Below are 12,233 nucleotides of genomic sequence, written 5' to 3' on the forward strand. Positions count from 1 at the left end.
GCGGCGGTCCCCTAATCCCAGCAAATTTCCGAACCTCATCTGCACACCTGCCCTGATCCTCTCTGCTGTGCTTGCATTCTCTGAATCCAGCCCGTTACCCTAACGATAATTGGTTATCTTGCCTTCATGCTACATGCGCTGCCCATATGCCTGTTCTATGTCGCGGACAGGCGGCGGCGGGGAAAGCGCGGTGAATTGTCCACGCCGCCATCGCGTTGTAGTTCGTATCGTATTTAATAAATAATAGCGCAAACTGCGCATGACGATTGCAGCTGTGAAAAAAGTAATATGCTACAATTTAAAAATTATTAACTTATTTTTCGTGTCACAGCAAGCCTGCTACTAAGTACAAAAAAGAGACGATACCAGATATGTGACAGTTTCGCACATCAGCACGAGGCTAGGTTCAGCCATGGCGGCAGTGGTAGAGCGCACGGCATGTGCGATTTCTCATCGTGTTCCGTGGGAACGTTGTGTTTCAAGAACCTCGACACATAATTAATTATTCCCTTATTATTGCTGGCGAGATTGTTCAAACGTTCTTTCCTTGATGGAGCTGAAGGAAGACAGTTTGCTTGCTTTTACTACTCGGCGAAGTGGACCCGTCAGTACGAATTAGGACTACAAGCCGTTTTCACCGGCTGGAATCGTGACCTTTCCTGGTGCGTACTCAGTCTCAGTTTACTCACTGAAGTGTATTTTATGCTATTTTTGCGTTCGTAATGAAGAAATTCTAACGCATTTATCGACACGTTATATTTTTACGCTCACTCGTTTGGCTGTTTTGCCAAACTCGCTGTGTATTGGAACAAAGGCTGGTGATGTATGCAACTGGCCTCTACTACCGAAATGTGGGCATGCGTTCGGATGGTGTGCCGAAGTGAGTGTGCAAGCACACTCCGCTCAGCACGACTGCCTTTTAGTGCTGCAAAGGCAACCTTTGACGCTTCATAGAATTGCGTCGGTAAAAGTGGCGTAAATTACTGGGTTTGTTTGTTGTGGTTGCTGTGCCATTCTCTTGTCACCTGTAAAAGTGAACAATTATGCTTTCTTTTGCAGCAACCCTGGCTTATTGGGCTCGGCAGAAGAGTATTGATGCCACCGCAGCTGTAAACCTGACGATTATGCTCAACGAGAAGATTCAGTGAAAGCGCCGAGCGCAATAAAATACTGACGCACTCAGAAGTCATCTGCAGTGTTTTGGGCTCCCGTGATGGCCATGTACTCGCTTACTCAACTGTATTTGAGCTAGCTGGAGTGCTTGGACGTCCCGACGACTCCATAGGGAAGTCTGTGGCTGGGATGCAGTAGGTCTCCGTTCCATCTGGAATTGTAACAGGTGTCAGCTGCATCTCGTATTGCAGCTGGTTCCAGTCGCAACTGGTTTAAGGAACAAATTTCCAGTTGCAACAACTGGAAATGTGTCCCTTAAAACAGTTGGACTGGAACCAGTTAAAAAATTTTCACCTGGGTATTGATCTATGTATAGTCATATTCTCTTTATATAGACGTCTAGGCTACGTAGACTGGGCGTACTTACCCCAGCAAACCACAAACCTCCCATAGATGTCCAGATTAAGTCTGAACGTCTATGTACCAAACCAAAATCTCTCAGACGTCTTATCTACCAACCTTTTTTCGTGGAAAAGCTGCAAACGTACCCACGACATCATATCTGCCTTAACCTAGACTTCTCGTAGATATTACTTGTCACGTCCTGGGTATGTAAGCGAGATATATAATTTAAGAATTCCATATTTTTCAATCGTTCGATATTTCGTGTTGCCTTACTGCATTTAAAGTTTGAAATCGCTGTTGACTACAAATTGGAGGCATGACCAGCGCTGCCTGTGTTTTTGCGTTTTTTCGTGCTCGCTTCACGGCAACATTATCCTGCCTAGAAAGATGAAAAATAAGGGAAGTAGTAAAGACAAATCTGAATGCACACGCATCAGGTTTCTGACTCAACTGTACGCAGTTGGTTTGAAATGCCAGTCACTTTGGTCAGGATTCGCATTGTTATTTCATTACTATTCTTACATTCAATTTATACCTTGTGCTACAGCCTGCAAGCTATCTCAACCACACTGAAAAGTGAGGACACACTAAAAAACTTTTTGTTATTTAGCAGCCAGGACTATATAATAACCATTTTTTCTGATTAAGCATGTTTTATTCAACTTATCCAACTATTTAAAATACAAGAATTGGTTCAGTGCAATTTTTGGGAGTTTTTTTTTCAAAAATGTCTTAAATCTGCTAATCGCGCTAGCAATGATAACTATTGGAATGTTGAGCTGAGGAAAGCTTAGGCATTTGTGTTGCTGAATGTGTGACCTCATATTTCTTGAGAATAAACTTCTTGAGTCCCGCTTTTAATCATCATGTCAACACTGTAATCATGTCCAGTGCAGGCCAAAAATTTCTCCAGTTAACCCTGTGCCAGCGGCGGCCCCCTTATCCCAGCAAACTTCCGAACCTCATCTGCCCACCTGCCCTGATCCTCTCTGCTGTGCTTGCATTCTCTCTGAATCCAGCCCGTTACCCTAATGATAATTGGTCATCTTGCCTTCATGCTACATGCGCTGCCCATATGCCTGTTCTATGCTGCGGACAGGCGGCGGCGGGGAAAGTGCGGTGAATTGTCTAAGCCGCCATCGCGTTGTAGTTCGTATCGTATTTTATCAATAATAGCGCAAACTGCGCATGGCGATTGCAGCTGTGAAAAAGTAATATGCTACAATTTAAAAATAATTAACTTATTTTTCATGCCACACCAAGCCTGCTACTAAGTACAAAAAAGAGACGACACAAAATATGTGACAGTTTCGCACATCCGCACGGGGCTAGGTTCAGCCATGGTGGCAGTGGTAGAGCGCAGGGCGTGTGCGATTTCAATCGTTTTCCGTGGGAACATTGTGTTTGAAGAACCTCGACACAGAATTAATTATCCTCTTATTATTGCTGGCGAGATTGTTCAACCGTTCTTTCCTTGATGGAGCTGAAGGAAGACAGTTTGCTTGCTTTTACTACTCGGCGAAGTGGACCCGTCAGTACGAATTAGGACTACAAGTCGTTTTCACTGGCTGGGATCGTGACCTTTCTTGGTGCGTACTCAGTCTCAGTTTACTCCTTGAAGTGTATTTTATGCTATTTTTGCGTTCGTAATGAAAAATTTCTAACGCATTTATCGGCAGGTTATATTTTTACGCTCACTCGTTTGGCTGTTTTCGCCAAACTCGCTGTGTATTGAAACAAAGGCTGGTGATGTATGCAACGGCATCGATCCGGCTAGCGTAACTTAAAGATGGCCGCCAGTTCAGTACCAATGTTGCCAGACAGCGTGCGTCCGAAAGTGCAGACAAGTTTGACGACCACAGTGTTGCTGTCAGCGACCGCGCGGCGTCCCCCCCTCCACTTCCTCCTCGCCCCCTTCCTCCTCATATACCGTGTTGGACCCTACGTAATGGGCGCGCCCGCTCTCTTCGTTCCCTTTTAGATACCCCGTCGGGCGCGCTAGCTCCCCCCGTCCCCTTTGAGATATCGTGTTGTACGCTACGTAATGGGCGCGCCCGACTCACGGCCATGTCCGGCTGGCGTTGCATAATTCTAGAACGCTTCCGACCGCCTTGGGAGCTCAGAATTTTGGGCTCAACTGCTCTGCCACGAGCCTCTGCCACGAGGCTCTGCCTATAAAGGTTGTTTTGTACGCCAGTTGGTCATACATATTTCAAGAAATGCTTCGGCGCGGCAGACAAGGACAAAACGTAGAAAAAACACCACAGAGCGCCATATGGCGTACCGTGGTGTTTTTCAACGTTTTGTCAAGTGGCCTACAAGAAACTCTTCTAAGCTATATTTCTTCTACTGTAGGCTCTTTTATGTGTTCTCTTTGGCGCTCTGTGGTGTGTTTTCTACATTTTGTCCTTGTCTCCCGCGCCGAAGCATTTCTTGAAATATGTATGACCAACTGGCCTACAAAACAACCTTTCTAGGCAATGTTTCAATCGTAGCAGAGCAGTTGAGCCGAAATTCTGAGCTGCCAAGGCGGTCGGAAGCGTTCTAGAATTATGCAACGCCAGCCGGACATGGCCGTGAGTCGGGCGCGCCCATTACGTGGCGTACAACACGATATCTCAAAGGGGACGGGGAGAGCTAGCGCGCCCGACGGGGTATCTAAAAGGGAACGGAGAGAGCGGGCGCGCCCATTACGTAGTCACCAACACGGTATATGAGGAGGAAGGGGGCGAGGATGAAGTGGGGGGGGACGCCGCGCTGTCGCTGAGAGCAACACTGTGGTCGTCAAACTTGTCTGCACTTTCGGACGCACGCAGTCTGGCAACATTGGTACTGAACTGGCGGCCATCTTTAAGTTACGCTAGCCGGATCGGTGCCGTATGCAACTGGCCTCTACTACCGAAATGTGGGCATGCGTTCGGATGGTGTGCCGAAGTGCGTGTGCAAGCACACTCCGCTCAGCACGACTGCCTTTTAGTGCTGCAAGGGCAACCTTTCACGCTTCATAGACTTGCGTCGGTAAAAGTGGCGTAAATTACTGGGTTTGTTTGTTGTGGTTGCTGTGCCATTCTCTTGTAACCTGTAAAAGTGAACAATTATGCTTTCTTTTGCAGCAACCCTGGCCTATTGGGCTCGGCAGAAGAGTATTGATGCCACCACAGCTGTTAACCTGACGATTATGCTCAACGAGAAGATTCAGTGAAAGCGCCGAGCGCAATAAAATACTAACGCACTAGGAAGTCATCTGCAGTGTTTTGGGCTCCCATGATGGCCATGTACTCGCTTACTCAACTGTATTTGAGCTAGCTGGAGTGCTTGGACGTCCCGACGACTCCATAGGGAAGTCTGTGGCTGGGATGCAGTAGGTATCCGTTCCATCTGGAATTGTAACAGGTGTCAGCTGCATCTCGTATTGCAGCTGGTTCCAGTCTGGAAATGTGTCTCTTAAAACAGTAGGACTGGAACCAGTTAGAAATTTTCACCTGGATATTGATCTATGTATAGTCATATTCTCTTTATATAGACGTCTAGGCTACGTAGACTGGGCGTACTTACATGTTCACAAATATCTGATAAATGTAGAGCGTGATGTCTGCAGTACGTACCTACAACGTGAACTGGACCCCAATTTTCATGTTGTAGGTACGTAGATTTTTCGTAAACGGTACTAATATGGATGTCTAATGGAGGTGTCTAATGTCCAGAGTAAATATCTTGCTGATGTCTATGGTACGTTTTATGGTTTACTGGGACATGTTCACAAATATCTGATAAATGTAGAGCGTGATGTCTGCAGTACGTACCTACAACGTGAACTGGACCCCAATTTTCATGTTGTAGGTACGTAGATTTTTCGTAAACAGTACTAAAATGGATGTCTAATAGAGGTGTCTAATGTCCAGCGTAAATATCTCGCTGATGTCTATGGTACGTTTTATGGTTTACTGGGAACCAGTGGAGGTATACGTGGGAGGCAGTACGGTACCAAGAGTCAGCACCATTAGGATTCTGGAGTATTTCCTACAGCATAATGGGATAAACGCCACTATCCTTAAAAAGCTTGAGACGTATATCGACCAAGTAACGGGGATATTCAGGCGAATCTCCTTAAGGAACAAAGGCCTCAGAGAGCATTGCCTAATAAGGCTGGTTTGTGCCTTCATAATCTGCAGGATACCTTATGCCCCTTTCTCAATCTTCATCCTGCCGAAGTGGACAAGTTAGACATAATGATCAGAACGTCATTCAAAAGGGCTTTAGGCATCCCCCCCCCCCAACTCCTCGACAGAGAAGCTTCTAGCTATGGGAATGTATAATACTTGGGAAGAGACTGCCAAAGCTGAAAGGGAGGTGCAGATCTGGCGGCTCAACTTCACTGTAACTGGCCGAAAAATACTACAAAAACTACGGCTTCCGCCAGGAGTACCACCTTATGTCGCTGAACCCCTGGAGCTTGAAACACGGAAACTATTCAAAATTGCACCGATTCCTAAGAATATGCACCCTATCCATGACAAGGAACAAAGGGGCCATAGAGCAAAATTTATTCAAAGTAAACTAATGAAAGACCCTCCTCAGGATTTAGCATATTGCGATCCTACCTGCGGATTCGAAGGGGCCGCAGCCATAGCTGTGGTAGATAGGGACCTCTCCCAGAAGGTAATTGCATCCATTAATACGCGTAACGCTTTAATAGCTGAAGAGGCTGCGATAGCGCAAGCATGTACAGGTATCGGAGCCAAAACTATTCTCTCAAATAATAAGGCGGCTATTAGGAACTGCCCTGCCCTGTGGCTATTAGCAACTTCCGCAAAGGCCTAATTTCCAGGCAGGCGGCCAGTCTACTAAGGAAGCACCCTTTAAACCGGGAGGTTTAAGTCATCTGGGCTCCAGCTCATGAGGGTCTACCAGGCATTGAGGCTGCCCATCGCCTCGCTCGAGATATATATACCCAAGCGCGCGTAGAAACCCCGCTACCCCTAGACAAAGACCCTTCATCACCTACAAGGAGCTCTCTTAGACTCCCAGACAAGGCCGAAGGATCTATCCATCCCCAGATAGGTCCCTAACACCCTCAGAATGTAGAGCCTGGCGAAAAATTCACGCCAATCGCTTCTTCCCTTATGTTACTCTGCATAATGAGCTTACAGACGACCCGGACAACTGCAATCTCTGCAACGTACCTCTGAGTCAAAATCATCTAATCTAGCAATGCCCCGAATCTCCGGGAGCTAAACAGACTGATCCCCTTGGTCAGGTTGCCTGGGAGTCCTACATCCGCAGCCCAAATGCGGATGTACAGAAGATTATCCTACGCCTGGCGGAGGAGGCTTACTCCAAGAACTTCCCTGCGGTCACGGCGCAGGAGGGCCGGCAAGGGGGAGACCCTCCCTCTGGCTGAGCCCCTGCCCCGAGGACCATGTAGGTGTGAATAAAGTCGTCTCTCTCTCTCTGGCAAATTTCACTGGCTGAATCAAGCGAACGAGTGTTTTGAATGGAACGCAACTTTCACAACAACACATTCACCATGCCTGCCCGAACAATGGCAGACGTGCCGGCAGTCAGCGTCGACCTGGGCACCACGTACTCTTGTGTGGGTGTCTTCCAGCACGGCCGCCTCGAGATCATCGCCGACAGCCAGGGAAACCGGACGACGCCAAGCCGTGGCCTTTCCGGACACGGAGCGGCTGATCGGCGATGCAGCGAAGGCACAGGCGACCATGAACCCGAAGAACACGGTGTTCGACGCCAAAAGGCAGATCGGACGCCGCTACGGCGACCCTGAGATCCAGGACGACCTCCGGCACTGGCCCTTCAAGGTGGAGAATGACGGAGGCAAACCCAAGATCAGCGTCAAGTTCAAGGGCTAGCGGAAACGTTTCAACCCGGGAGAGATCAGCGCCATGGTTCTGAGCAAGATGAAGGAGACAGCAGAGGCTTACCTGGGGAAGAAAGTGAGCGACGCCGTCATCACGGTGCCAGCCTACTTCAACGACTCGCAGAGGCAGGCTACCAAGGACGCTGGAGCCATCGTCGGCCTCAACGTGCTGCGCATCAACGAACCGACTGTCGCCGCTCTGGGCTACGGGCTGGAGAAGAACCTGCGCGCCGAGAAGAACGTCCTCATCTTCGACCTGGGAGGCGGTACCTTCGAAGTCTCCGTGCTGACCATCGACGAAGGTTCCATGTTCGAAGTGCGCTCTACGGCGGGAGACACCCACTTGGGAGGCGAGGACTTCGACAACCGTATGGTGGAGCACTTCGTGCATAAGCTTAAGCGCAAGCACCGCAAGAACCTGCGGGTGAACCTGAGGGCGGTCAGGAGACTGTGTACGGCCTGCGAGCGCGCCAAGCGAACCTTCTCCAGCTGGGCCGAGGCGAGCATCGAGATCAGCGCCTTATTCGAAGGCATCGACTTTTACAGCAAGGTTACCCGCGCCCGCTTTGAGGAGCTCTGCGTGGACCTGTTCCGAAGCACCCTCGAGCCCGTGGAACGCACCCTGCGCGATGCCAAGATGAACCAGTGCCAGATCTACGACGTGGTGCTCGTGGGCGGCTCAACGCGGCTCCCCAAGGTGCAGAAGCTGCTGCGAGACTTTTTCAAAGGCAAGGAGCTGTCCATGGGCATCAACCCGGACGAGGCCGTGGCCTACGGACCTGCGGTGCAGGCGGCCGTGCTGAGCGGCGACTCGAACGACACGATCCGCGACGTGCTGCTGGTGGACGTGGCGCCGCTGTCGCTGGGCATCGAGACTGCGGGCGGAGTGATGACGCGCATCGTGGAGCGCAACTCGCGCATCCTTTGCAAGACATCGCAGACCTTCACCACGTAGGCGGACAACCAGCCCGCGGTCACCATCCAGGTGTACGAAGGAGAGCGCGCCCTGACCAAGGACAACCACATGCTGGGCACGTTCAACCTCAACGGCATCCCGACGGCGCCCCGAGGCATGCCCCAGATCGAGGTGACCTTTGACCTTGACCCCAACGGCATCCTGCAGGTGTCGGCCCGGGGCACGAGCACGGACAAGCAGGAGAGCATCCGCATCACCAACGACAAGGGCCGCCTCTCCAAGGAGGACATCGAGCGGATGCTCGCCGAGGCCGAGAGGTTCAAGCAGGAGGACGACGCACCGCGCGAGAGGGTGGCCGCTCGCAACTCCCTTGAATCTTACGTCTACGGGGTCGAGCAGGCCGCCGAAGAGGCCGGGGACAGGCTCCCTTCCTCCTACAGTCAGTCCGTGCCTTCCAAGTGCCGGGAGACCGTCTCCTGGATCGACGCCAACGGCCTGCCCAGTCAAAAAAAACCATTGAGATTTCCAATTGGAACCAGTTGATTTTTGGGCACCATTGGTACCAATTGGCTAGAAACCAATTGGAAAGACCAATTGGTTCCAGTTGGCTTTTGAGCCAATTGGTCCCAATGGTTTTTTTTTAACTGGGTAGTGCCAATCAACATTTCCTTACGGAATTGAAATTAACATGCTTTTATGGAAATCAAAGCCTACAGATACACATACATCACACACAAGCAACACTGCACATTCAGGCACTAGTAGCATACATTAGCTCAATATGTGCATCCAGAGAACACACTTCTGCTCCAACTTATATACCCAGTTAATGAGGCTCTCATGCTGGGGCCGGTGGCGCTTGCGCACTGAGCGCAAATATTTAATTTAATTTCAGCTCCAGTGGTGGTGTAGGTGATGAGTACAATTTATTAGGCTAAGCTGCTGATAGCTCTTATTGTAAGTACCATATTAGTTCTACCTTTTTCGTCAAACATGCAAACATTCATTGGATAAATTGGGTGCAGTTCGGCGGACCAATTGGATGCAATGGGTAAGATCATTTGGGCTCACCAATTGGAAACCCAAATGGTCCAATTGGATAGTCCATTCGCACCGTCCAATTGGACCACCATTCCAATTGGAACCAATTGGAAACTGAACTCGTCCAATTGGAACCAATTGGAACCCATTGGAAATCCAATTGGTTCCAATGGTTTTTTTTGACTGGGTGGCCGAGGAGGAGGAGTACGAGCACCGGCTCAAGGAGCTGCAGCCGGCCTGCATGCCTGTCATGAGGAAGCTTTACCAGCAGCAGCAGGGACCCAAGCACGCGTCGGCAGCTGCACACTGTTCGGGACCCACGGTCGAAGAAGTGGACTGAGCCGCTAACTCTGATAGCTAGTCATTCGCCCTTCATGATAAATTATTGCCCATACCCACATAGTCATGTAAACTATTTTTTCTACTCTAGCAGTTGTTTACTGAGACGCTTTTTTTTAACCTGTCTTGTGTGCTACCAGTTTGGCAGTGGGTGGCAAGTTCACCTTGACGCCAAACATTTAAAATGCGTTCCTTGCTGTGTGCAGCAGCAGACTTCGTGGCACTAGCGCACGTCAGGAGCAAAGGAACAGCGAGATGCTGTGTGCTTTCTCGTGCATAACATTCTTCTCTTATTTAATTGCATCATGTTGGTAAGTACAAGTCATATTGGGCCGGTCTAGTCTTTCTCACCTGGCTGAAAGCTACACCTCAGCAGTCGGCGTTCAAGAGTTATAAAGGAGGAGTAATTTACACACTGTAATGTGAGAAGCTGGACAAATATATGTTTTAGTGATGGTTGGCAGTGACTTGTTACAAGAAAAATGAATTGTGCTTTTCTGCTGGTGACCGTAGTGCCCTTGGGATTGCTTGCGGTGACCGAAGGTAAACTGAAATCGGCTAATGACTGCAGGCTAAAAGCAGCACTTAATACATGCATTTCACTGCGGTACAGAAGTTAAGCCTAACATCCACTTGCTCAGCAGGAGGAAGCATCCGAGCTTTCCAGGTCACAGGAGAACAAAGCGTTTCGTTTGCTAAGGAGCTGGAGAACAGCATTACACAGTAGATTGGGGAAACGGCAGGTATGCTTCAGTAATCTCGCTACTGGAAACATCCATAAAACACTAGGTACACCAATGCGCTAACACAGGCAACTTTTGCAGTTGCCTGTCTGTGTTAGTGCTTTAATTTTGACCTACTATGACATCAGGCTTCGTAACAGCCGAACAGTGCCTCATATGTTGCACTGAGTTGCATGAAAAACGGTACTATTGCTAGATGGTTGCATTTCTCTCGAGGGCAGTGATGAACTTGTTGTGAATCCTTAAGTGGCCAATAATTAGTCATCAATTAATTTTGCGGCCAGAATACACGCTCGAGCAACACAGGCTAAGTGGCGGCCATGATGTCAGGCAGAGCTGCTTAACGCAAGGACACAAGTGTGACAAGAGCGGAATGTCTTCCGAGATGATAACGTACTCAAAGCCAGAAGAACCCATCATTTGGTTCACTGCATTGAACACATATACGGCATTTGGGAAGCATTTGCGGAAGTTTTTCTCAGAGCCCATAATTAGTGACACTAGTCATCACATACTCTGGTTACTGGTAGCAAAGATATTTTTGTCACACATATTTCAAGCCAGACAAGGGGATGAACTGCTGGGTGTGATTGCTGTTAAGGACTTTGTTGACAGCATTGTCATTCTGATACTGTGTAACTGCGTGCTCAGTCTTCCACATTTTGTCAGTTGGTATATTAAAAGTCATTCATGAAAGAAATTTTACAACCTGGTAGTAACTCGCTGCTTGCCCCATATAACTGATTGACGTTTCTGCCCCATAGATGAGTACCGGTAAGATACAGCTGTTGTACACTTTTCTCTTGAGGGATATTGGTAAATTCCCATTCATGATTTCAGAGAACCTGCCAAATGCACTTTAACCCATCCTTATTCTTCTAGTTATTTCACTCTCCTATTCAGTTCATGTTAAAATCACAAACATAAGAATGGCAAGCAAGAAATTGAAGCTGCTCGCCAGCCAGCCGTGCAGAGCAACTTGAAAATTAACGCTGAAAGAAAACTCAGCAGCAGGTCAATGACGGCTGCTTCTGCGGAAAGTAAATATGCTGGCCACTGTCACGTGTCAGCTGCGCCATTTGTTCTCTGTTCCCTGAGTTCCGAGGCTGTTCATTGGTTTTCCGCGTGGTGCACGTGACTCGAAGTACGAGGTGTGGTGGCGATATCACAGAAAGGCCAAACTCTTCCACTTTGCTTCTAATTAATCACAGACGCCATCTATAAAGGATAGGAACAAATAAAATTTATTTTGCCTTTCTTGGACGCCATCTATGAACGATAGGACAAATTAAAATTTGTACTGCCTTTTTTTGGACACCATCTATGAATAATAGGAACAAATAAAATTTATTTTGCCTTTTCTTGGACACTATCTATGAACAATAGGAACAAATAAAATTTATTTTGCCTTTTCTTGGATGCCATCTATGAACGATAGGAACGAATAAAATTTATTTTGCCTTTTCTTGGAGGCCATATATGAACAGTAGGAATAAAATTTATTTTGCCTTTTCTTGGACCCATCTATGAATGACAGGAACAAATAAAATTTATTCTGCCTTTTCTTGATCACCATCTATTAATAACAGGAACAAATAAATTTTTTTTTATTCGAGAAGTCTGCCTTGAGGCATAAGTTGAGAAAAGGGGGAGTGGAATGTAGGTTACAGAAAGTTAAAAGAAGGAGTGTAGACCAGTTTCGGCGAGGTACTCGCATAGGCTGCTTGTGAAGTGATTGTCCATAGTCCACTTCACATAGTCCCCGTCGCGGTTCCACCACAGGCCGACCTCCCTGAGG

At 48.2% G+C, this 12,233-nt stretch overlaps 1 pseudogene; it reads left to right on the forward strand.

Annotated features, from left to right (window-relative positions):
* The first annotated feature begins 7,060 nt into the window (after positions 1–7,060).
* On the forward strand, positions 7,061–9,693 carry LOC149328601 (heat shock protein 68-like; annotated as a pseudogene).
* The last annotated feature ends 2,540 nt before the right edge of the window (positions 9,694–12,233 follow it).

The sequence above is a fragment of the Amblyomma mixtum genome, chromosome 9 (genome assembly GCF_055824585.1).
Source record: "Amblyomma mixtum isolate Tamu chromosome 9, ASM5582458v1, whole genome shotgun sequence".
In the NCBI taxonomy this organism is placed as follows: domain Eukaryota; kingdom Metazoa; phylum Arthropoda; class Arachnida; order Ixodida; family Ixodidae; genus Amblyomma; species Amblyomma mixtum.